Genomic DNA, 26,435 nt, shown 5'->3' with positions numbered 1-26,435 from the left:
CTTATAGAATTTTAGATGTCCTAACCAGCACTCTGGCCTCAGAATCAGCCCTTAAGGCATTCAGATCTGTCTAATAAGCCCATGAGAGTGTTTCAGGCATGGAAAGCCAAGACACTCTGGCAAAAAAAAAAAAATGGCCTAAATGAAAGATCTCTGTCAGTGAGATCCCAGAGGAAAGAATGGGCCATCAAAGAAGGAGGTACCTTTCTCTGAAGGGAGGAGAGAGCTTCCACTTTGGCTATGGCCTTGTGTAAATAAGATCAGAGTTGGTGAACTCAAGCGGCATCCATAGCCTTGGCAGCTCATGACAAGAGCCTCCAGTGAGTGTCAACTGGGGGAGAGAGAAAGAGAGGAGCAGACTTGGCAGGGACTGGGGGACAGGGCAGAGAGAGCAAGAGAGGGAGGGAGTGAGCAAGCATGCCAGGAGTCAGCGAGAAGGGGCAAGGCTGCCACTCCTGCCTGAGGCACCGTGGATGTGAGTGGGGGCAGAGGGAAGGAACACAGAGGGAAGAAGAAAGGCCAAGAGGAGAAGGCGGCCAGAGGCAGAGGCGGCGGCGGCTGCTGCTGGTGGTGGTGGTGGTGATAGGGGAGAAGGAGGAGCAGGTGGAGGGCAGGGGCTGAGGGAGTGAGTGAGAGAAGCAGATGCACAAGGGAGGGGAGGGAAGGGGGGGATCATGCGGGGGCACGCGTGCGCACAGGGAGCACTCTCAGAGGCGAGTGTAACTGGATCAGGTTTGCTGCCAGCGGTGTGAACTTTGGCAGCCATTTTACAACAGCTCCACTCGCAGGGACACAGGGAGCAGTGAGCACGCAACCGGATCCCCTGGGACAGGATTCCTTGGCCACAGCCCAAAGGGGAGGGCTAGTTGCACATAGTGATTTAGATGAAAGAGCTATTGAAGCTTTGAAAGAATTCAATGAAGACGGTGCATTGGCAATTTTTCAGCAGTTTAATGACAGTGATCTCTCTCATGTTCAGAACAAAAGTGCCTTTTTATGTGGAGTCATGAAGACTTAAAGGCAGAGAGAAAAACAGGGGACCAAAGTAGCGGACTCTAGTAAAGGACCAGATAAGGTAAAAATTAAAGCATTCTTGGGAAGAACAGGCTACACACTTGATGTGACCACTGGACAGAGGAAGTATGGGGGACTGCCTCCAGATTCCATTTATTCAGGTCAGCAGCCTTCTGTTGGCACTGAGTTATTTGTGGGGAAGATCCCAAGAGATCTATTTGAGGATGAGCTTGTTCCTTTATTTGAGAAAGCTGGACCTATTTGGGATCTTTGTCTTATGATGGATCCACTCACTGGTCTCAATAGAGGTTATGCATTTGTCACTTTTTGTACAAAAAAAAAGCAGCTCGGGAGGCTTTTAAACTGTATAATAATCATGAAATTCGTTCTGGAAAACATATTGGTGTCTGCATCTTGGTTGCCAACAATAGGCTTTTTGTGGGCTCTATTCCTAAGAGTAAAACCAAGGAACAGATTCTTGAAGAATTTAGCAAAGTAACAGCGGGTCTTACAGGCGTCATTTTATACCACCAACCAGATGACAAGAAAAAAAAAAAAACAGAGGCTTTTGCTTTTTTTGAATATGAAGATCACAAAACAGCTGCCCAGGCAAGGTGTAGGCTAATGAGTGGTAAAGTCAAGGTCTGGAAAAATGTTGGAACTGTTGAATGGGCTGATCCTATAGAAGATCCTGATCCTGAGTTATGGCAAAGGTGAAGGTACTTTTTGTATGTAACCTTGCCAATACTGTAACAGAAGAGATTTTAGAATAAAATAGAGCGAATAAAGAAACTGAAAGATTATGCATTCATTCATTTTGATGAACGAGATGGTGCTGTTAAGGCTATGGAAGAATGAATGGCAAAGACTTGGAGGGAGAAAACATTGAAATTGTTTTTGCTAAGCCACCAGATCAGAAAAGGAAAGAAAGAAAAGCTCAGAGGCAAGCAGCAAAGAATCAGACGTATGATGATTACTACTATTATGGTCCAACTCATATGCCCCCTCCAACAAGAGGTCGAAGGCATGGAGGTAGAAGTGTTTATGGGTATCCTCCAGATTATTATGGATGTCAAGATTATTATGATTATTTTGGCTATGATTACCATAACTATCATGGTGGATATGAAGATCCATACTATGGTTATGAAGATTTTCAAGTTGGAGCTAGAGGAAGGGGTGGTAGAGGAGCAAGGGGTGGTGCTCCATCCAGAGGTCATGGGACTGCTCCTCCCCATGCTAGAGCTGGTTATTCACAGAGAGGAGGTCCTGGATAAGCAAGAGGCATTGGTGGTGTGAGAGGAGGTGCCCAACAACAAAGAGGCTGCGGTCAGGGAAAAGGGGTCGAGGCCGGTCCTGACCTGTTACAATGAAGACTGACTTGCTATGTGGGATTACACCAGAAGCTTGCAGTGGAGTAATGGTAAGGAAATCAAGCAACCTTAAATATCTCGGCTGTATAGGAGCATATCCTATTGCAGAAGACCTCCCTATGAAGATCATGGAATCAAATACAGGACATTGAACTAATACTTGGACTTTGATATGAATTTCTTTAACAATTTTCTCTATGGTGCAAGTTATTAAACTAAAGCTACTCTATTTTCCAAATGTGTTCCAACAGAAATCCTTCATAACTTCTATCATGATATCTTATTAAAGAATAAAGTTCTTCTCTTTAAAACATCTGCTCTAAGTAGATTTTCCCCTGTTTTTTTTTAAAATTAAGGATCCCAGCAGTGGTATTCTGAAATATTATCTTGAATTTGTGTATTTAAATTTTATTGAAGTGGTATAGATGAATTCCACTATTGGTATCCTTAAATTTTATTTCTGCTCACCAAGGTTAATCATGATTGTCTATATCATTTTATAGTAATAATCACTTTTGAATTGTGTTCAGATATGCAGCTTCAGGTGTAATCATCAGGGCTGGTTAGTCAGGCATTCCAGATAGTGGTTCTTTTCAGAATCTTTTTTAAAGGGTTGGTTAACTACCTCAGTAGCAGAGGATTGAACTATACCCTGGCTGTACTGTACATAGAAAAATCTTTGTAGATAAAAGCAAGGCTTGTTAAATATGATATGAGGGTAAGATTTTAATATACCAAATGTAACATTCTTAGTTGCCTTTAGTTTCAGAGGCTTGTAAGACTTCCTCATGACCATCATAACAGGCCTTGCTTTTGTCATATTTTGTGGCTTAAAAAGCAGCCTTGCTTCTTCAGATAGTGTAGTTATTTGGATGTATAATAGTTTAGCAAGATGTTACTTTTGTAAGACATCAGATGTTCAAAAAAAGTACATTTGAACTTGTACTAAATACTGCAGTGTCCCTTTATAAAAAGTCAGACTAAAACTGACAATTGTACAGCAAAGCCTGACATTTGGATATTTTGAAGTTTTTTCATAAATCATAGAAATTAGTATATGGCTGTAGTTTCGCTTTTTAGGTAAAAGGTATGTTTCATTAGTGCATTTCTTACTGCTGATCACTGTAAAAATGTGAATCAGCTTTCCATTTCCTATGCAGGTCATGGTAACTTATAGAGTAGAGTACAATCATTTGTGCTATGTTTTTAATTTTCTAAAGCACCTTGATGACAGTGAGTATTCAGTGGTGAAGCATCCTCTATTGAATCACCCTCAAAAATTTTTTTGCCAAGTCCTAAGTTGATAGCTTAAAGTCAAAAGTAAAATTATAGTTTAATTAGGACTTTGTGTAAATAAATCCCTTCTCCCCTTCCCGAAAGGGATACTGCAGTTATATCACACAATCCCAATAGGCACCATGATGAAGGTCAGAGCTTATACTTAATTAAGGTTTTATACACACCAGTTCCCCAGTAAATGCAAATTTAACAAGAAAATTAGACATGTCATATGTTCAAAATGCTCATGGCAAACAATCATTTTACATTCCTGCAAATAAAATTGTTTTATACTGTAAGCTGGAGGTGAGTGTAACTTATTTTAGTAATAAAGTTTTTATTTTTTATGTGTATTAATATAAATGTGTGTTAGTGTAGAAATCTTCTGGTTTAAAAATTTAGAACTGCACACATTTCAGTATGTTTATTTGTACTTACATAATTTTAGAAGAGTGGTTGCCAATAGCCTGTATGTTTTACATTAATTGTTTTTTGTTATCTTAATAAACCATTTTGGTATGTTGTATGTCAGTTACTGGGATAGCTGGGACATAGAGTGTAATTTAAAAATTTGTCAATAAGTATTCATTGGAATATATGTAAATGTGCCTTGCCGGTTGTTGAAACTTACCTACAAAATGAGTATGGGGTGACAAAATTAGTTCTTGGTACTTAATGAAACTTTCTGCCACTGATTTTATATATTATTACCCCATGCTTTTTAAAAGTACATCTCTCTCAAATCTTAGTGTGAGATTGAGGGCTACACAAAACATTTACATTTCATTCTACCATAATGAATATGCTAGGTTGTGGAAAGTGGGTAAACTAAATGTAGCCTTCAGTAAAATTGAATCTCAGTGTAATCCTTGGTACTGGTATTTTCCAGTTCCAAGGAGTTAAATGATCCCATCCAAGAGGTCATTGCCATGCCTATGGGCACTTTACTGTCGTACCATTTTTAAGGGACACTGTCAAGGTGTTTAAGTTAATTCTCATATTTATTTGTTGGGATTTTAGAACAGGATTGTTTGACAAACTAAAAACTGCATTTTCAAAGTTGAAAGATGAACACTTTTGTGAGTTCACAAATGTGTTCTTAAGAAAACATTAAAATACGAAGCTGTGGACTTCCAAGACTATTTGGCATTCTCAGTTTGGGGACTTGGGAAAGAAAAGTGATGTAAAGAAATTGTGAAGAATTGATGGTTATACGTAAAGAAGGGTAATGTAAACATTGATGATGAAATATGTATACACTCAAGTGAAATTACTTGACAGTGTTCATTTGAATAACTTTGAATTCAAGCCATTATAATTACTTTTAAAATTAAATATCATTTGCACTGTTCTGATAATGGGTGCAGTTTTTGAGCAATATAATCAGAGCTAAATATGCATGTAGTGATTGGTGATGTGAACAATTAAGTTCTGGCAAGAAATACAGGTATTTTCAACCTTAAATTTCTGTAGTAAAATGAGTATCAAACTGTTAACAGACATCAAGGAAAACAGGCAATGCATATAAACATACTTTTGAATGTTGTGTGGCCTATAAAGCAATAATGCAATTTATATGGAATGTCATGGGATATAAGAAATGGAAATGCAAAAATAATCCTTTAGTAAAAATGTCAACATGTTAAAGGGGGGATGTTAATTAATGTAGGTTATTGCTATTTGTGATTTGTTTATGGGTTCTTGGCTTTGACAGCTTCAAAGAATGGACACATGGCAAGTTAAAGAAATTTTGTACATATTGTCAAGGAAAGGGTCCTAAATCCAAGAGTCAGGTCCCTTTCTTGGGATCTAAAATGTTTCCTTAAAACATTCTGATTGTTAAAAAGAAAACTTGAGTTACCTAACCCAAACATACACAAGATTTTGTTTCTGCAGACTACTTTCAATCAAAAGTGTTCATAAATTTAGTTTTATCAGTTTTCAGAAAGTTACTTTGTGAGAAAACTGTGTTGTCTCTATTCCCCCAAGCATGCTTTTTGTGAAAGATTTTCAGCCTTTGCAACTTAATCAGATGTTTAAAAAGAAGGGAGAATTCACAAACAAGAGCTGTTGCACTCTCATGGTAACATGTGTAACATGACAAACTTTTCTACTGATAACAAATCTTAACAAAAAACATAAAACATCTTCCTCATAAAATAGGAACAACAGAGAAATGGATTAATGGGGTAATCTGGGGCATTCCGTTGTATAACATATTTGAAAAGAATTAGGTTAACTTCAAGCTAGATGAGCAAAATTGACAAATTCACTACAAGTTTTTTCACGTAGCCAAAAGTTAATCAAAAATATGGCAAAAGATCACCATGACATGTAGCCTTTATTTTAAGGGGAGAAACAGAAAAGTAGAACGGCTTCATGCATTTAGGAGAGGGAGCTAATCCTACAATAAATGATTGTTCCAGTCTCTAGAACTTTGAACAGTACCCACCATGACAGTTTTTTGTGCATACCATAAAGTTTTTACCTGACCATAGGAACTCAGTGGTGGGTATGAAGTTAATGAATAAGTAGCAATACATAAAAGAAACAGACTGGGATGGTGTTTAAGGTGTAGTTATTACTTAGTAACCATACCACTCAATAGGGCATGCCACTAAATATGCTCGTTATAACCAATTCTTGCATTTTTTACCTGGGCAAATTATTAGACTGACTTTAGAGTCTGTCACTTTTTTAAAAAAAGTACTTGAGACTTAAATTCTGTTAGCACCACAGCCTGCCTTCAGTAACATTAAAATACCTTTGAGTACCAGAAGCCTGCAGTTGGAAAAACAATCTTTTTACAAATGCAAATCAGTATTACCAACACTCTGGGTCAAAGATTAGGTTTTTAATGATATTAACAGTAGTCTGGTAAACATTTAGAATCTGACATTGAGAAACAAAAGCTTGTTACCTGACTAGTTTTTTTGTTTAAAAATATTAGTTCCGTTAGCTTATTTAAATTGTCTGACATTTATTTATCCATATAATTTATATTTATTTCATTCCTTTCATCTCACTGAAAACTGTCTGCAGGCTCTTTGATTTGGATTAGATGTGTGAAGTACTGTCTTTTGCCAAAAACCTCAAATTAACTGTTCTTTTAAACATAGTGGATTTGTGCTTGTTTGGAGATCAGTTCAAAACTATCTGTACTATCTGTACTGCCTCTGATATTAAGATTTTATGTATAGCATAAGGAAGCTAGCTCTGACTATTTTCCTAAGAATAAAGACCTATTTTTGTAGCATGTCTTAGGATCTCCAGGAGTCCAAGAATTATTGTGAGTGTCCTCCATTTCATTTTTCACTTAATAGCTTTTAAATAGACATTTGGCAGTCATTAGAAATCTGTCTTGCTTTTGGATTATCTTATATATTCACAGAATCTAGTTATTGGTTAAAAAAAAATCCCCAAGATATCCTCAATTGCAGTGAATGGGAGGTGTATAGAATAAATATTGGGCTGGTCTTCACTTAATTTTAATTGTTGATGGAAATATCCTGTGGTCATGTACATGTCTTTGGATTTGAAGTTAATGGTAATTTAATTCTGGTTTTCTGGGAACATGGCCCACTGTGCAGTGTTCTTTTCTATCACTGGCAAATAAAATTTCTCTGAAGATTTGGAAAGAAAAAATAAAGAGTGTCAATTGTTAAATAAACAACAGCAGTCACCGTGCACTTACTCCCCATGTAGGATCTCTGTCCTTCATGTGTTGTACTATGTGAAATAATGGTATAACTAGTACTCAAGCAGTACTTTATACTTTGTGTTTCTGTGTGGGTGCAAACTGTTGAAATCTTTACTTAGTATCTACTAAACTCATCTTTTGTATATAAAGATAATTGAAAATGAATCTTGATGAAGAATGGGATGGGAGAGGGAGTGGGAGATGGGATGGTTACAGGAGGGAGGGTGGTTATGGGAGAAAAACCACTATAATCCAAAAGTTGTTTTTTGGAAATTTACATTCATTAAATAAAAGTTAAAAAAAATTATTTAATAGCATGTGACCAGTGCAGAAGCAAATACAGCTATAATTAGACTTTACAGGTTGACTTTTATGTTTTTGTAAGTGCAATGAATTTTAGTAACTAAAACTGTGAGAACAAACAGTAAATAAGGTTTTTTTCTGGTCATGTTCACCAAAACATATAGTTAATTTTCTAATGATGCAGATAAATGCATGCTTTCTTGATATTTTTATCTCATTTTAAAGTATCTCTTTCATGAAATCTAAGATATTTTATCAACAATACATTATTGTCTTGATGGCTTTTTTTAGTCTACTTATTAATTTTAGTAGTAATGTCTGCTCTTATATTACTGATTGCATAAAGTCATTTAAAATGTTGTTATGGAACATCATTTGAAAAAAGAGTTTGATACAATGTCAAAGTTTTATTTTATTTGAAAGACAGAGAGAGGTAGAGATATATATAGAGGGGTCTTCCATCCCCTAGTTCACTCCTCAGATTGCCACAACAGCTGGATTAATGCCTATCTGAAGCCAGGACCCAGGAACTTCTGGCTCCCCTACGTGGTTGTAGGGGCCCAAGGACTTGGGCCATCTTCCACTGCTTTCCCAGGCCATAACAGAGAGCTGGATCAAAAGAGGAGCAGCCATGGTAGAACCAGCTCCCATATGGGATGCCAATGCTTCAGGCCAGGGCTTTTACATGCTGCACCACAGCACCAGCCCCAACAGAACTTTTTACTCCACAGCAGCAGAATACATATTCTTCTCATCATTACATGGAACTTTATCTAGGATAGACCATATGCTAGGCCATAAAGCAAGTCTCAGCAAATTAAAAAAAAAAGTGAAATCATACCATGTACCTTCTGTGACCAGAATGGAATGAAGCTGAAAAACCCCAACTCAAGAATCTCCAGATCATATAGAAACACATGGAGACTGAGCAACATGCTCCTGAATGAACACTGCATCATAGAAGAAATCAACAGGGAAATAAAAAATTTCTATAAATGAATGAAGATGATAATTATCAAAACTTATGGGATACAGCAAAAGAAGTATTATGATAGAAGTTTATAGAAATTTTTGTCTACATGAAAAAAATTGGAAAGGTACCAAATAAATGCTCTATCCATGTATATAAAGAACCTAGAACAAAGAAATAATTGAAATTAGAGAAGAAAAATTGAAACAAAAATTCCAAAAGATCAGTAAAATGAACAGCTTATTTTTTGGGAAAACAAACAGAATCGATATACCATTGGCTAATGAAGCAAAAAAAGAGGGAGAAAGCCCATATCAATAAAACCAGAGGTGTAAAAGAAAAATTAACAAAAGATATTGTGTAAATAAAAATAATCATCAGAAATTACTACATAGAGCTGTGTGACAGCAAATCAGGAAACCCGGAAGAAATGGAAAGAGTCCTGAACACATACAAGATACCAAATTGAGTCAAGAAGACAGAGAAAACCTAAACAAAGCAACATCCTAGACAAGGATTGAATCAGTGATAAAGACCCTCCCAAAAATGTAAAGCCCTGGACCACAGATTCTCCCTGTGGAATTCTTTCAGCTATTTAAAGAAAAGATAATTCCAGTTCTTCAAACAAGTGAAAGGGCAGGAATCATCCCAGACTCCTTCTATGAAGCCTATATTACCTTAATTCCTAAGGCAGAAAAAAATACTCTAGAGAAAGAGAATTATAGATCAATATTCCAGATGGACATAGATGCAAAAATCTCCATCCAAATATTAGCCAATCTAATCCAAAACACATTAGAAAGATCACTCACCTAGACAAATTGGGATTTATCCCTGGTATGAAAGGATGAATCAACATTCTCAAGTAAAGAAATGTGATATATCACATTAACAAACTGATGAACAAAATAAAAAAGATGATCTTAATAGATGCAGAAGAAGCATTTTATAAAACACAACATCATTTTATGAAGAAAGCCTTATGCAAATAGTGTATAGAAAGAACATTCCTATATAAGAATGTTGTTGATATTTTGATGCTGATCACATTGAATCTCTAGAATTATTTTGGTCATATAGAATTTTGATAATATTGAATCTTCTAATCTTGAAAGATTTTCCCATTTTATATATTCTTACTCTTTGTTTAGCATTTTGTAATTTTCTTCTTAGAGATTTTTGGCATCCTTAGTTAAATTCAATCCAATAATTTATTTTTTGTGTCTGTTATGCATGAGGTTAATCTTATGAGTAGTTTCTCATCCATGGTATTGTGTTTGTATTTTTAAGAAATGTTATCTTGCTGACCACAAACATTATTTTTTAAGATTTATTTATTTTGCTTGAAAGTCACAGTTGCAGAGAGGAGAGGCAGGGAGAGAGAGGGAGGGAGGGGGAGAGAGAGAGAGAGAGAGAGAGAGAGAGAGAGAGAGAGAGAGAGAGAGAGAGAGGTTTTCCATCCACTGGTTCACTCCCCAGATGGCCTCAATGGCCAGAGTTGCCTTGATCCAAAGGAAGGAGCCAGGAGCTTCTTCCAGGTCTCCCACATGGGTGCAGGGTCCCAAGGACTTGGGCCATCTTCTACTGCTTTTTCAGGGCATAGCAGAGAGCTGGATCAGAAATGGAACAGCAGGGTCTCAAGTGGGGCCAAGAGGGGGTGCCGGCACTGCAGAAAGTGGCTTTACCTGGTTTGCCACAGCACTGGCCCTGGTATTGTGGTTGAATGCAAAGGTTATTGAATTTTGTGTGTTGATTTTATATCCTGCCACTCTACCAAACTCTCAGTGAAGTCTTTTGGATCCTCTATATATAGAACCATGTCATCAAATAGGGGTAGTTTGGATTCCTCTTTGCTAATTTGTTTCAATTTAGTCTCTTTTTATTGCCTAGTGGCTGTGGCTAATACTAGCAGGACTATGTTAAGTAGCAATGGTGAGAGAGGGGATCCACTGTATGGATGAGAAAAAAGAAACATTATTCTCTTCAAATCAGCTAATTTGGCCCCTTCTAAACAAGAACTAAAAGGTCAAGAACATGCAAGTCTTCTGGATTTAAATCATTTCAATTTAAATTTAGATAATTTAGATGATCATACAAAGACCCAAGGAACCACATTGTTTGGAAATATCATGAACATTAGCTATCACTTCGATGGAGCAAAACCAGAACATTTTCCTGAAGCCATATGGTTGTGGTTCAGTATGTTTTTTGAATGACCCAGTTATCTTATATTAAGGGTCAAACTGATAGTTTTGAGACACAAGCACAAAAGCTCTTGTACTTAAAATTGTGACAGTGAGAGAACACTCAATTATCAAGAAGGATTGGATAGGATAAGGTTGTATTTTTGAAAGTTTAACATTGATATCAAGAAACCAGAGTACTGATCTTTTTGAGGGTGGCCAATCCATTTGATGTAAACATGAAGAACTTCTAAAGTAAAACGTCTTGTGCCTTTCATTAAGTGCACAAATTGGAAATAAGTCTGGGAAAGCTCTCCAAAAATACATAGGAGTCCCCCATCAGGAGGATGAGTGCCCTGCCAATAGTGTAAGAAATTTTCTGATACTATATGTAACTTTATTATTTTAGTAGAATTAGTGTAAAACAGTGGCATGACTTTGTAGTACTATGTAATTTGGGGGTTTGACATTTGTAAAATTCAGGCTTTTATGTATGATGTATCATAATAGAGCTAATTTATCCACTTGCTGATCTTTGCATGATCAAAATACCAGCTTTTTGCTGCTTTGAAATTAGAAGATTATTTAAAATGTAACTGTTGATATTGGCATTTGTGTATGAAAAGACTCCATAATAGATCTTGTTTCTAAAAATTCAAATACAACTACAATAAATTCTAGTTAGTCAAGTGTTACTGCATAAATATTCTGTAATATGTGTATAAAAGTGATGCTTTTGACTTCATATGAAACACTCCATTTGACTTATTCATTGATGACTACTTAAATTAATAAACATTACATTAAATTTTCATAAAGGGTGAAGCTCTTTGGGAAACATTTGAGTGAACTTATAAGAGTACTAGAGACTCAACCAATTTTCTAGTTAACCATTATTATACATTGCATGGTCACTATCCATTCAGGTAAGTGCCAGCTATATAGTGATTAATAATAATTATTATTAATAATAGCACAAAACTACATTAAATGTACTGGTGGCAGTTATATGACAATTGAATGTAAGATATTTATATAGGCAATAACAATAAGAAAATAATTATTATTCAGCTTTTGTATATTTTAAGAGAGGGTATGGAATGTAATTCAAGCATCATTTCCAAGTAGTTCTACATTGAATTAGATTTTTGTTGCATTTCTATTGTTTTTATTTATCATGCTAAGATTAAAGGTGCACTGAATTAGCAGAATTCTCAGACAGGTAATCATCTCATTCATATATTTCTTGACTTTTATATTCTCATGGATATTTCATTTCTCCATGTAGCGTTTGAAGTAATTAAAAACACATGAAAAATCTTACAGACATTTCATTTTAAAGATGTTTATGTTGAGCGGCCCATGAGAGCGGGAGGGGGTGGCGGTGGTGGGAAGGTGCTGCTCTTTGGCATAAATTGCAATCAATTAGGGATCGTTTCTCAGAATTGAGTTAGAAGTGGAAGTTCAGAAAAGCAAGGCCACCATTGCTGCTTTGAGCACCTCAGAAGGGCAGAATGGATTTATCAGGAGTGAAAAAGAAGAGCTTGCTAGGAGTCAAAGGAAATAATAAAAAGACTGCTCTGATGAGAAGTCTAAGGACCGCTCTAAAGATAAAAGGGCCACCAAGGAGTCCAGTGAGAAGGACCCCGGCCAGGACCAGGCGTGAAAGCGGTGCAGTGCTTCCAGCGGTAGCAGCAGCACCAGGTCTCCTTCCAGCTGCAGCTCCAGCTTGGGCTCCAGCACCAGCAAGGGCTCCAGCTCCACCTCGGCTTCAAGCCACTCCTCAGCTCCAGCTCCAGCAGTTCCTCTGGCTCCTGGAGTGCCTCCTGGCGCAGGCACAACAGAAGGCACTTGGGCTCCAAATCCAAACCACCTTAAAGAGATGGAAAGCAAAGGAAAAGACGGAACCCATCCCCTAAACCCACCAAAGTGCACATTGGGAGGCTCACCAGGAACATGACCAAGGACCACATCATGGAGATATTTTCCACCTATGGGAAGATTAAAATGATTGACATGCCTGTCGACAGGATGCACCCATCTGTCCAAAGGCTATGCCTGTGTGGGGTTTGAGGAGGCTGAGAAGGCCCTGAAGCACATGAATGGAGCACAAATTGATGGCCAGGAAATCACTGCTACTGCTGTGCTGGCCTCCTGGCCCAGGCCGCCCCCTTGGGGATTCAGTCCTCCCAGGAGAATGCTTCTGTCACCTCCTATGTGGCACGGGTCACCCCCCACGCATGAGAAGGTCTCCTCCCCGAGGCCAGGTCTCCCGTGCACTGGCGATCTTGCTCTCCTGGCCACCGCCATCACAGGAGCAGCTCCAGCTCCAACTCTTCCCAGCGAAACTCATGTCCCTGTAACTTGTATCTCAGCCACCTCAGTTCTGTCGCTTTTCTAGCCAGAAAAGGCTGCGTAGGAAAGGGAATTCCTCATGCAGGCAGGCTTCAGTGTCCACAGTGGAGTCATTTTCTCTGCAGGTCGAGTTCTGGCTGCAGAGCCTTGAGGGTGTGGGGTTGTGCCTGGGAAGATGCCCTCCAGTTTCAGAGCCAGAAAGCTCACCCATTCCTGGTTCCCAAGAGTCCCTTCAGCAGGGACAAGCGAGACTTCTGGTACAATGAAGCTCCACCTGCAGTGACCCTTCCACAGGTGGCCTGGGCCAGGCTGTAGCCTGCTCACACCCTTGCTGGGCACTGCTGTCCTACAACCAGCTACTGTTGACCCAGAGGGGTGGCCACAAATGGCTCTGTCTCTCCACATACTCCTCACACCCCTCTCCAGGTCCCATCACTCATTGACGTTGGTGAGTGAGCTGAGAGCCCGCTCTGCAGGTTCATCATAGAAACCCCCCATTGGCACCTGCCACTCATGGTGGGCTTGCTGGTTACCTTGGCAATGTGTACATTGCTCTTTTTGGCTTTTATTGTATTGATAGTACTGTACAATAAAAGTACTATCAAATTCCTGTTTTGAGTTTTGTAAGTTTGTAGCATTTTAGATAACTGTTGTGTTAGTGCTTTGTTGTGTATAGTGGGAGAACTGTGTTGAATAAACCTAGGGTTAGAATGCAAAAAAAAAAAAAGATGTTTATGTTAATTTTACTATATCTTCTAATTTAATTGGGACACCAACATTTAGAAATTCCAATTATATAAAAAATTGGTTTGTTACAAATTCATTTACTCTTTTACCACATTGGGGTACACAATAAAAGAAGGAAAGGTTGTTTCCTTAATTTTTTCTTCTGAATTTTCTTCTTATGCCTTGACCTAATTGATTTGGATTTGAACAAATTGACTTATGCTTATATCCTTGTTTTATTCCCAAGATATTGATTGGAATACAAGTGGTACTTAAATTTGTAAAAATGCCATCAAATCAATAATGGGAATTGATCTGTGTCTTAGTTAAGCCATACCTCCATATCTAATTTTCATCTCTGCTAATTTTGACCACTCAGATATAATTTAACAAATTTTTTCTTCAATATTTTGCTAAAAATGTATGTACCTGAATTTTTCTGGAAAAATGTGTAAAAATCAATTTATATTCTTAGTAGTGACTCACAATGTCTTAACTGATTCCAGTAAACTTCAGGCTTCCATGGGGCTATTGTTTATACAGGTCTGAAGAGTCATTAAATCCCATCTTTTATAATCCTCTAAGATTCTGTGGTTTACTGAATAAGATTTGGAGAGCAATACCTTCAAAATCCTTACAATTCACTTGAGAAATGACTTTAACTTGCAATGATTTCAGTGTTCATCTGTGGCTGTTGAAGTCAGATTTTTTATAAGACATTGGAATTATAACTGACTTTATAAAATGATATATATAGGATACTATGACATGAAAGGTGCTTCAAGAATCTACCATATTAGGGTAGTGAGTAAAACCACTGCCTGCAATACCATTATCCCATATGTGCACTTGTCTATGTTCTGACTGCTCTATTTATGAACCTACTCCCTACTAATGGCTTTGGAAAAGCAGTAGTAGATGGCCAGTTTTGTGGATCCCTTCTAAAATGTGGGCGACTTGGAAGATTGTCTTGGATCCCAGCTTTGATCTGGCCCTGCCTTAATTGTTCCAGTCATCTGGGAGTGAATCAGTGGATAGAAGAACCCTCTATACCTCTCTCTCTCTCTTTTTGTATAGTTCCAACTTTCAAATAAACGATTTTTATTCTTCGTATTATTTGTTGAACTCTTAACTTAACATAGAGCTAATCAGATGTATATAAAGTCAATTGAAAATATCAGTGAAAAATAAGAGTGGGGATAAGAGAGGGAGGAGGAAATCTGTAGCTGTAATGCTGTATATTTCTGCATACATTCCTACAGACTTACTTCTAAGGGTACAGTTTACAAAATTGTCATGAGACCCCATACCCCATTAGAATTGGTGGTAAAAATGCCATCTTAATTGTTAAAGTGATCATGTTAAGTGTTAAAGTGAACATATAAATAGGATTAAATTTTAAAGAGATCATATAAATAGCATCAAGTGCCTGGTAATAATAATAGACAGAATTAAAAAGGAGTGAATATCCAACATGGGAAGCGGTCCACACAGCAGACTCAGAATGACAATCACCTTGAGTAATACTCTGATCTCAGAATCAGCCCTTAAGGCATTCACATGTGGCTGAAAAGCCCATGAAAGCATTTCAGGAATGGAAAGCCAAGACAGTGTGGCAGAAAATGTTCTAAATGAAGGATCTCTTTGAGTGATACTCAAGTGGAAAGAAGGGGCCATCAAAGAAGGATGTACTTTTCTCTGAAGGGAGAAAAGAACTTCCACTTTGTTTATGGTCTTGTCTAAATACTGATGGAGTTTGTGGTCACAAAAGTCTTCCATATCCTTGTCAGCTCATTTCAAGAGTCTTGAGTGATCACTGAAAACAGAAGTCACTGTGAACTTACTCCCCATGTAAGACCTCTGCCCTTAATGAGTTATACAATGAGAATTAACTGCAAAGCCTGTTCTCCAACAGTATTTTATATGTTGTATGAGTATGCGGGTGCAAACTGCTGAAATCTTTACTTACTATAGAGTTGGTCTTCTATATATAAAGTTAATTAAAACTGAATCTTAATGAAAATTGAGATAGGAGAGGGAATAGGAGGTGGGACAAGAGTGGGGGTGGGAGGATGATTATAGGGGGAAAATTCACTATTTTCCTAAAGTTGTACCTATAAAATTTGCATTCATTAAATAAAAGCTTTAAAAGGTAGACAAAAAAGCAAACAATTGTTTTCAAAATGGTGATTCAATGCTAAATGAAAAGAGTCTCTGACTCTAACCTTCAGTCAAATAAGGTGCACATGTAAGAAAATGGGCACTTACCGCATAGTGGTATAAGTAATATGATACAATTAAGGAGCACATTAGGTCACAGGATTGACCCCTTAACACAAACTTGGGAGCCAATAAAATGCATCTTGTATAATTAAAGAAAATTAATATGGAGCAATTTTTTGTTGTGTACATTTATGTCACCTAACTATTGGAATGTTTATCAGAGAGCAATGCTGACATTCAGTCAGTTCATATTGAATGGCCTCTATTTTGAGTAGTTGAGCTTATAGTTAGAATGCTTGCTGCTAGCTAATATTTCTCTTTGATTTTTGTGGATTACTTGTTCCAGGATACTGGGGCCACCAAACTCCATGGATACCCTAGTACTTGATAGTAAATGGCATGGTATTTGCTTAAAGTATATGTGCAACCTCCTGACTATCAAATAATCTCTAAAATACCATGAGTAACTTAGGCAATATTAATTATTAGTATTTGTCATACTTCATCTTTTATGTCATAATCATGAGACAGAAAACTTTGTGTCTGTTCAATACAGATGCAACCATTGTAGGCCTAACTATATATTACATGTCAATGTAAATATATTTTGAATACATTTTATCTGTATTTGATTAAAGTCATGGATTAAGACTACATATAGATATAGGTAGATATATCTAAGCATCACATATATTTTATTAATAAGTGAATTGTGTTTCTTCTATAAGATCTGATAATATTGATTCTTCCAATCTATAAACATGGCTGATTTTTCCATTTTTATGTCTTCTGCTTTCCTTAATGTTTGTAATTTTCTTCATAGAGGACTATGAGATCCTTTGTTAAATTTATTCCAAGATGTGTAACTTTTGTAGCTATTGTGAATAGCAATATTTCATTCTCTCTGTCAATTAAATGAACACAATTAAAAGAACTGTCTAAGTGAAATTAAAGATTTAAGCAACATGATGAAAACTATCACGTCTAACTCTGATAATTAATACAAAAATGATTGTGTGTCTATGTCTTATAAGCTTTAGATAAGATTTTATGAAGCTAAAATGGTGTAATTTTATTTATTTATTTTTTTGGATGGGCAGAGTTAGACAGAGAGACAGAAAGAAAGGTCTTCCTTCCGATGGTTCACCCCCCAAATGGCCACTACGGCCAGTGTGCTGCAGCCAGCACACACCACTGATCCAAAGCCAGGAGCCAGGTGCAGGGCCCAAAGGTGCAGGATCCAAGGACTTGGGCCATCCTCCACTGCACTCCTGGGCCACAGCAGAGAACTGGACTGGAAGAGGAGCAACCAGGACAGAATCCAGTGCCCTAATCGGGACTAGAACCCAGGGTGCTGGTGCCACAGGCAGAGAATTAGCCTAGTGAGCTGTGGCACCAGTGTAATTTTATCTTAATCTTCCTTAGAATAATGAGAAATAGAAATTTAAAATTTAATGCTATTCCATGTATGTGTTTCATGATGTTTACCACCAAAAATTCTATGAATCCTTTATGTATCTTTGTGTGTTGAAATGAATTTGGGGAAGAAACAATTGCTAGAAGGTCTTAAAATTAAAAGACAGTAAAAAACAGAAGATACTATATTAACCAAACAATTTATTTGTAACCCTCATCCTAGGATGATTTATGATGGAACTGAAAAATTTGGCAGCACTTAGGACTGAAATGATATTTGAGGTTAGAACTTAGATCCAATGAACTTCACAGAGCATTAAATACCTATGCATCCTTGGAAGAAAACTCTGAAATGATATTTGTATCCTGTTTTTAAAATTCATCAAAACATGAAAAAAATTTCAAAAATAACCTCACAGAAAGTGCTTATGTAAACTACTCTCAAATTTAAGTGGTGCTCAAAATATTTCCAAATCTTGAAACTTTTTCAACAGTTCATGAAAATGACATTATAGTAGCATTTTCACCTTTAAATAGTATCTTCTACTTTCAATCATATGTGACTTCATAGAATTTTAATCTGTAGCTGAAATTAAAAACATACAAATGAACCAGAGAACTATAAAGTTTATTTAGGTATAAAATGTGAATTATCCCAGAGTTCATACATACATAGATATTTATGAAGGCCATCATTTACTTCAATCATCCACAAAGAACAGATATTCACATAAATTAAGTTGCACTGTTAATAACATGTAATATTTAGTTAGGCCTGCAGTGGTTACATCTGTTTTGAATAGATACAGATTTTTTTCATCTTGTCAGTATGTCATGAACAATACAGTTTGAAAAGTATTTACAAAGAATTTACATGGTATTCTACACCATAATATATTTAGAGATTACTTAAAGTATGCAAGAGGATGTGCATAGATCATTTGCAAAAACTCTAATATTTTATGTTGGGTATTTGAGCATGCATGTAATTTGGCATGTATACCAAGTGGAAATGTATTTCATAACTAGTATGGTAGCAATCATACTAACCAGAAGCTCAACTACTCAAAGGAGAGGCTAGTCAATGGGTACTGACTGAATATCAGCTTTTCTCTAAGATGGACAGAAGATACCAACAAATATATATGTGTACACAATGTGAAATAGTTCCATATTAATCATCTTGAATCATACAGAAGGCCATTTACTGTCTCCTTGTGGGCAGCCACAGGTAGTCAGTCCCTTTGTTTACACTTAAACATATGAATGGAGACTTCCTGGCACAGATAATTGGGCTAGGGAGATTCCAGGAAGAGGCAGGAAGAACCTAAACCTCTCACAAGAGATAATATAGATAATCAGTCACACCTGAAACCTGCATTTATCACCTAAGTGTTTTATTGTAACCTTAAAAGCATTTTTTGATATGTAAATCTTTTGTGCTCCTTCTTGTAAGTAACTGGTCATGTTTAAATACTACTGGATTTGTTCAATAAAGGAGCCTTGATCAGGACTTGTCTTGGCTCCATTCTTTGCCTCCTTGTCCCCCGCATTCCCACTCTCTGTTTCAGGAAAACCCAGTTCATTATGCCGCAGGCCAGCACACTCCTAAGCTTGGTTTAACTGGGGCCTTCCTGTAACCTATTGTATCATGTCAGGGAGTCTACTATGCAGGCAGCATTTACCTATTTTCTTAACTGTGTAGCTTATTAAACTGAAGCTTTGGGTCAGAGATTCTCCTCATTCAGCAATGGATTTTCTTTGATAGCACAGTATCCTTTACATATTGCTTTATAAAATCAAACATAATTCAAAGGAAGTATAAAATAGCATCTGACTTCAACAGCCACAGACGACTACTGAAACCACAGCAAGTTAAAGGCATCTTCCAAGTGAATTGTATAGATTTTGAAGGTATTGCCATCCAGATCTTATTCAGTAAACCATAGTATCTCAAAGGGTTTGGAAGATGGAACTTACTGACTCTTTATGCCTGGAAAAACAGGAGCCCTATGAAAGCCTGGAGCCACTAGAGTCAAATAGATAAGGCATCTGAGTGACCAACATCAGCAGAGATGGAAATTAGAGATGGAAACATGATTTAACTAAGTCACACATCAATGACAGCTTTTGATTTGATGACATTATCAAAAGCTTAACTGAAACCACTATGTTACAGTTTGTAGCCAGGGGAACAAAGCAAGAACATAAACAAAAGTCAAGTTCTTCAGTAGTCAATTCAATGAGGTCAAGGTATAAGAAGAAAATCCAAGAGAGGGTTTTATGGGAAAGCATACTGTCCACCCTTTATCTTGTGCTTCAATTTTAATAGAAGAGTAATTATATTTTATATTTTATTCATTTCTAAATACTGATATAAGAATGTAAATGGGAAGCATGGTTTTACCATGGCATTTTAAAAAAGAAATGCCAGGAAAAATATTATAAATTTATTTGTTTGTTTGTTTTTGACAGGCAGAGTGGACAGTGAGAGAGAGACAGAGAGAAAGGTCTTCCTTTACTGTTGGTTCACCTCCAAAGCCAGGAGCCAGGTGCTTCTCCTGGTCTCCCATGTGGGTGCAGGGCCCAAGGACTTGGGCCATCCTCCACTGCACTCCTGGGCCACAGCAGAGAGCTGGACTGGAAGAGGGGCATCAAGAAATGTATGAATGGCTTGGTTTCTTGACCCAGAAATCAGCTAATTCTATGCAACTTTCAGCTAATCATAATAAAAAAGTACAAAATAAATACAGCAAAAGTTTTTTCAATGGTATGATTTGGCACTTACCCTTATGTCCATGCAGTGAGCATTGAATGAATGATGATAAAACAATTGACAGGACTAGTTACGTATTTCTAACTCTTTAAAAATCCCATTAAAACCTTTCTAAAATGTTTCTTAAGAAAGTCTATTGTCCAAGTACAATTGTATCAAATATGTCAAAATGCTGCTATAGAAACCTCAGACTTTATTCTCTATTTGGTAAATGATGGAGCAGAAAATATCATAAATGAAAGTGATATAATTAATACAAATACATAGTTTCCTTGCAAATATTCACAGAGGAATCACTTCTCCAGTGTATTGGGAATGAGATTATAGAGGAAACACTGAGTATGTCATGTCAAACATTAGTTAACATAAATTTTATTGTATGTGAGGCAAATCCCTATGTCATTATGTGTCCCCAACACAATGAGAAAATTAGCCGTGTATGCTTTTCAAGAAATTTTGATAGTGCTGGATAGCATCACATCACCACAGAGCAACTATATGCTGTCACCTTGAGCTTGCAGAGTGCACCTGTGAGGTGCTGGTAGGATGACTTTCTTCCTTCCCAATTGTGGACATATACTATGAGTATGTCAGAGTCCAGCTGTACACTGGAGGTTCAAGTTTGCATTGGATGAAAAGAGCATCTTTGCAAATGACTTCAAGACACAGATTTGCATTTACTCCCTTGGATGATGGGGGAGCAAAGAAAAGAGAGCAGGGATTCACTATATTTTAAACTAATTGTTGGGCCCAATAAATCGTCTTATAGAATAAACAAATAATTGATTAAAAAAAATCCTGGCAGTTACCATCATCAATTTTCAGAATCTAGCAGTAAAACAGTGTGGTTGGTTTTATTTAATGCTAGGAACCTTAGGAAATACAGGAAGTGGAACACTAGGTCGGTTTGGATGCTGCAGGGCAGCAGTGTCCATCAGAGTTGTAATGGTAAAGGGAAATTTTTGCTTATCACTTTCTCATTTTCTCCCCTGCCTCAGTATCATCCAGTAGAGAAAGTTCTAGCAAAGCCATATATGTGATAACAAAACAGTGGATGTAGAGAGTGTTCAAGTGACACAAAAGCAGTTGTGGATGGCCCATGTTCTTGAGCCCCTGCACACACAAGAGACCTGGAAGAAGCTCCTGGCTCCTGGCTTCGGATCAGTGCAGCTCCAATCCTTTATAGCCAATTGGGGAATGGATCAGTGGATGGAAGACCTCGCTCTCCCTCTCTGCCTCCCCTCTCCTTGTATCTCTGATTTTCAAATAAATAAATAAGTCTTTTAAAAAAGATGTCACAATGATGTCGCTCCAATAGAACACTGTATTGTTTTCCTTTCAGATCATTTCAGTCATTCCATCAGCAAAACTAATAGCTACTCTGAAAATTCTAGAATCTGAGGAGAAAAGGAGAAATCTAAGTGGGATTACATAGGGGAGTCATTACTTGTTAATATATTATCAAAATAACATTTTTAAATGAAAAAAATATCCTTTGTGATGCTTCAGATTAATCCCTGCTAAGGATACTTTGGGAAATAGATGTTGACAGTGTAAGTGAAGAGAACTTAGTTCCCACTGTAGTAAGTGTGCCTGGCAGAACCACAATGTCTGTCACCTAGCAAGAGGGCAGGATAAAAGGCCATCATCACGGTATAGCAGGTTAAACCACCATCCATAATCCCAACATCATGAGTGCCAGTTTGACTTCTAGCTACCCCCGCAGCATTTCCTTAAAGGGCCAGGTGTCTGTGCCCCGGCTGAGGCTGAGCAGAGCCGGCTGCAGGGCTGTGGTCACCAGGGGCCGCCATTCAGAGTGTCCTGAGCCAGGGAGAGAGAGGCCAGCTGCTGGGCCCTGGCCACATCGGCTCCAGCCCCACGCCCGCCTGAGTGCCAAGGAAGCCAATCCCCGCACAACACCACCGGTGCTGCCCTCCCCGGAGAAGCCCTCAGCCGGAGGCAGGGTGGGGAGGAACCCCCTGTCCCCGCTCGCTGCCCACCTGCCCCCACCCCGCCCCTGCCCTGTCCTGTCCTGCCTGCTGTGGTCAGGCTCCCGGTCCGGGTGGGGCCCTGGTTGGGAGGGAGCTGGGGTCCCAGGGCAGCCTCTCCCCCTACTAAGTGCCCCCCACGGCCTCTCCACCTCCCCCCTACCCCCAGAAGTTTCTCTCCGGCCTCTGCTGAGTTTCCGCGACTTCTGGGATCTGTGGCTGGGAATTGTTGGCCATGATCTGACTTTTAAAAGAGTTTTTTTTTTTTAATTTTTATTTATTTATTTTTTTGACAGGCAGAGTGGACAGTGAGAGAGAGAGACAGAGAGAAAGGTCTTCCTTTGCCATTGGTTCACCCTTCAATGGCCGCCGCGGCTGGTGCACTGCGGCTGGCACACCACGCTGACATGATCTGACTTTTTAAAGTGATTGATTTGAAAGTGGTAATTGAGAGAAAGAGAGAGAGAAACAGACAGAGACAGAGAGAGAGGTCTTCCACCCGCCGGGTCACTCCCTAGATGGCCGCGCAGATCAGGAGCCAGGAGCTCCATCCGGTCTCCCACGCAGGCATAGGGGCCCAAGGACCCGGGCCATCCTACATTGTTCTGCCAGGCAACAGCAGAGCTGGATCGGAAAGGGAGCAGCCGAGACTCGAACCCGCACCCACGTGGGATGCGGCCCTGCAGGCTCCTGGAGCCATTGCCTCTTTAATCAAACCTCCACTCGCCCTGCGCTCTGCTCTGGGCCCGCGTTCGGTCCGGGCGCTGTTCGAACCCCGGGCCCTGAGCGCAGCCCGGAGGCTCCGCCCGGTTCGTGGATTCTGCCCCTCGAGGGTTTCAGGCCGCGGAGTTGGGGGCCGCCCGCGCCTCCCCCTCTAGGAGATGCTCACGGTCTCCCTAGCGAATGTACAGCGCAGCACGGGCGAGGCACTGGGCTGGGGTCCTCGCCCTGCCCGGCCCTGCAGCTGGGCCGCGGCCTCCACGGGAGGAAAATGTGCCGAGGGAGGAGGTGGGCAGCGGCCTCCGCCTTTCTCCCCTTCCTCTCCCACCCACCGTGTCCTCTTCCCGCCCCGGCCCTGCCTCCCCAGGCCAGCAAAGCCCTGGGGTCATCATGCGCAGCGACCTCGAGGCTCAGAGGCAAATGATGGCGGGGGGCCGGGCCTCCTCAATGGGTCGCAGGCACCAGCAGGGCCAGGTGCGGGGCTAGGTGCTGGCCAGGCGCCTCCTCCCTCTCAGGCCTCCGCTGCCTGCTGGGCCCCCGGGCGAGCTCTGGAGCCCCAGGCCTGAGAGGGAGGAGGTGCCCGTCCTGGGGGAGACGCGTCCTGGGGTGGGCATTGGAGTAGGGGGGGCCCTCCGGCCCCCAGCCCCTCCCCCCAAGCCCCGTGGCCGCCCCAGAGCGCCCGGGGTCCCCTGAGGTCCTTCCCTGCAGGCTGGGCGCACCCTTGGCGCCCCATGGGTGCACGGCCTTCCCAGCGCCCGCGGCCTGGGGCCCTGGACCCTCCTCCCTGCATGAAGGACGCTCCCTCCCTGGCTGCGGCCCTGGCCCTTGGGCTCCAGGAAGGGGCCCGGGGAGGTGGTGGGAGGGGTCCCGCTGCTCAGTGGGCCCTGTGTGCCAGGCCTGGCACAGGAGCTGAGGAGCAGGAGGCGGGGCTGGGAGCAGCTGCTCCTCCTGGGGCAGGGGCGGGGGCGGGGGTCTGTTCCCAATCAGAGCTGTGGTTGCCCCTGCAGCAGGGTGCCATGGGTGGCCACTCCTCTGAGCTCCCATCGCAGCTGCCCTCTCCATCTCTCTTCCTCTCCCCCTCCAGCTCCAATGGTCCCAGTCCATGGGGGTCCTGCGCTCCAAGCCCGCGGCGGGGCGGGGGTAGGGTCAGTGGCGCCCAGGTGCCCAGCAAGGCCGGCGAGGACGCGGTAAAGTGGCAGCTGGGCTAGGACATGACAGCCAAGATGTGGTGGATGGTGAGTGGGCGCCGGGCCCACGTGGGCCAGCATCGTGGCCCCGGGGCTGTGTGGCCAGCTCGGCTGGGCCCCTGTGGCCTGAGGGTGTAGGGGTGTGGGTCTGTGGGCAGGTGGCCCCGGGGGTTCCAGGCAGGGCCTGGGGTGGACGCGTAGGGCAGGGATGGGGCAGCTCCGCTAAGCTTGGGCGCCCTTCTGGAAGCTTCTGGAGGGCCAGGCCACAGCCCTCGGGGCTGTGACCCCCGCCAATGGGGGAGGGAGAGATTCCAGGCCCGACATGGGGTGGGAAGAAGCCCGGGGCCTCTACCTGGGGATTCAGAGCCGGAGGCCCAGGGCCAGGTCTCCTCCCACTCTGGGAAGCGGCCTGGGTCTCATGGCCTTGGCACCAGGGCCCTGTCCCCTGCAGCTGCCGGGCAGGGGTGGGGGGTCTCCGGTCCCTGGTGCTGAGTTCAGGGTCAGCTTCAGCTTTCGGTCTCCCCTTGGCCAGCATTTATCATGCACCTACTGTATCCCGGCCCCATCTCAGGTGCTCAAGAGAAGGACAGGTGGGGGTGGCCGGGGCCCGTGTGGGCCTGGGTAGCCTCAGAGTTAAGACCTGGCAGTTGATGAAATGGGCAGAGAGAAAAGGGGGCTGAGGGCAGGGCCTGGGTAAAGGCCCTGGGCCAGCATGGAGCCAGGAGGCCAGTGCAGCTGGAGCAGAGTTGGGGGGTGCCCACAGCAGAGGCCCAGGCTCCCGTTCAGGGGGGTTATGCCTCCCCCAGGGAGCCCAGGAGGCACATTGTCAGCGGGGGGCATTTCCTGCAGAGGTGCGGCCTGGGGGCACCTGTGTGTCTACCCCTCCCCAGCCCTCGGCAGAAGCCTGGAGCTGCGTCACCCCGCCACCAGACCCCCAGCACAGTGCGGTGTGTGGCTGCCCTGGTACCTGGCTTCGCTGTGCAGGGCTGAGGTCCCTGTCTCCGGAAGCATGGGAGGCCAGCGGGGCCGAGGCCTCTACAGGAGCAGTGTCTACACTGGGCTGGCTGGGTCCAGGTGGGAAAACTGGAACTGCTGGTGGCGTGGCCGTGAGAACCACTTCCGTGGTTTTGTCCCTTCCGTGGGGTGGGGGGAGTCCCATGAAGGAGGCGAGAGCGAGGATGTGCGGGGCCAGGACAGGCACCGGCCGCCGCCAGCCTCAGTCTCCCCTGCCCACTGCCAGGCTGCTGCCCAGGCTGGAACTGTGGGCCGGGCACACGGGGGCAGCCATGGTCGGACCCCGGGAGGCTCTGCCATGAATCAGCAGTCAGGCGGGGGGCTCGTGGGCACCAGGCTGGCACTGAGGAGGGGGCGCTGGCTGAGGGTCTGGGGTCTGGGGGCTGAGGTCAGGGCCATTTAAGAAATGAAAACAGTGCTATTCTTTAAAGGGCTCATAGAACTCACCAAGATATTAAGGTTTTGTGAAATTCTTATGAATAAAAGTTTGACTCCAAAGAGGCAACTAACAGAATGGGAGAAAATATTTCCAAACTATGTAACTGATAAAGAAATGCAACAACAACCACAAAATAAACAATCCACTTAAAAAATGGTTCAAGGCTGGCGCCGTGGCTCAATAGGCTAATCCTCCACCTGCGGCACCGGCACACCGGGTTCTAGTCCTGGTCAGGGCACCGGATTCTGTCCCTGTCGCTTCTCTTCCAGGCCAGCTCTCTGCTGTGGCCCGGGAGTACAGTGGAGGATGGCCCAAGTGCTTGGGCCCTGCACCCACATGGGAGACCAGGAGAAGCACCTCGCTCCTGACTTCGGATCAGTGCAGTGCACCAGCCACAGCGGCCATTGGGGGGGTGAACCAACGGTAAAGGAAGACCTTTCTCTCTGTCTCTCTCTCTCTCTCACTGTCCACTCTGCCTGTCAAATAAATAAATAGAAATGGTTCAAAGGATTCAAACAGATTTTTTATCAAGAGATGAAATTCAAATTGCCAAAGAGACACATGAATAAAGGATTATGATCACTAGCCATCAGGGAACTGAAAATAAAAACCACACTGAGGTTTTTACCTCACCCCAGTTAGAACAGCTTCATAGAGCAACCAAAAAACAATAGATGCTGGTGGAGATTGTGGGGGGAGTACCCTAATACACTGTTGGTGGAAAACAGTGTGGAGATTCCTCATATGACAGGAAGCAGGAAGGAGGATAG

At 41.6% G+C, this 26,435-nt stretch overlaps 2 pseudogenes; both read left to right on the top strand.

Annotated features, from left to right (window-relative positions):
- Positions 1-839: 839 nt before the first annotated feature.
- Positions 840-2,509, top strand: LOC149119470 (heterogeneous nuclear ribonucleoprotein Q pseudogene; annotated as a pseudogene).
- A 9,826-nt stretch (positions 2,510-12,335) lies between these two features.
- Positions 12,336-13,491, top strand: LOC149119469 (uncharacterized; annotated as a pseudogene).
- The last annotated feature ends 12,944 nt before the right edge of the window (positions 13,492-26,435 follow it).

This window comes from Oryctolagus cuniculus, chromosome Y, assembly GCF_051225735.1.
Source record: "Oryctolagus cuniculus isolate XC-2025 breed Fujian yellow rabbit chromosome Y, ASM5122573v1, whole genome shotgun sequence".
NCBI classification, from domain to species: Eukaryota; Metazoa; Chordata; class Mammalia; order Lagomorpha; family Leporidae; genus Oryctolagus; species Oryctolagus cuniculus.
This window is presented reverse-complemented; position numbering and strand designations above follow the sequence as displayed.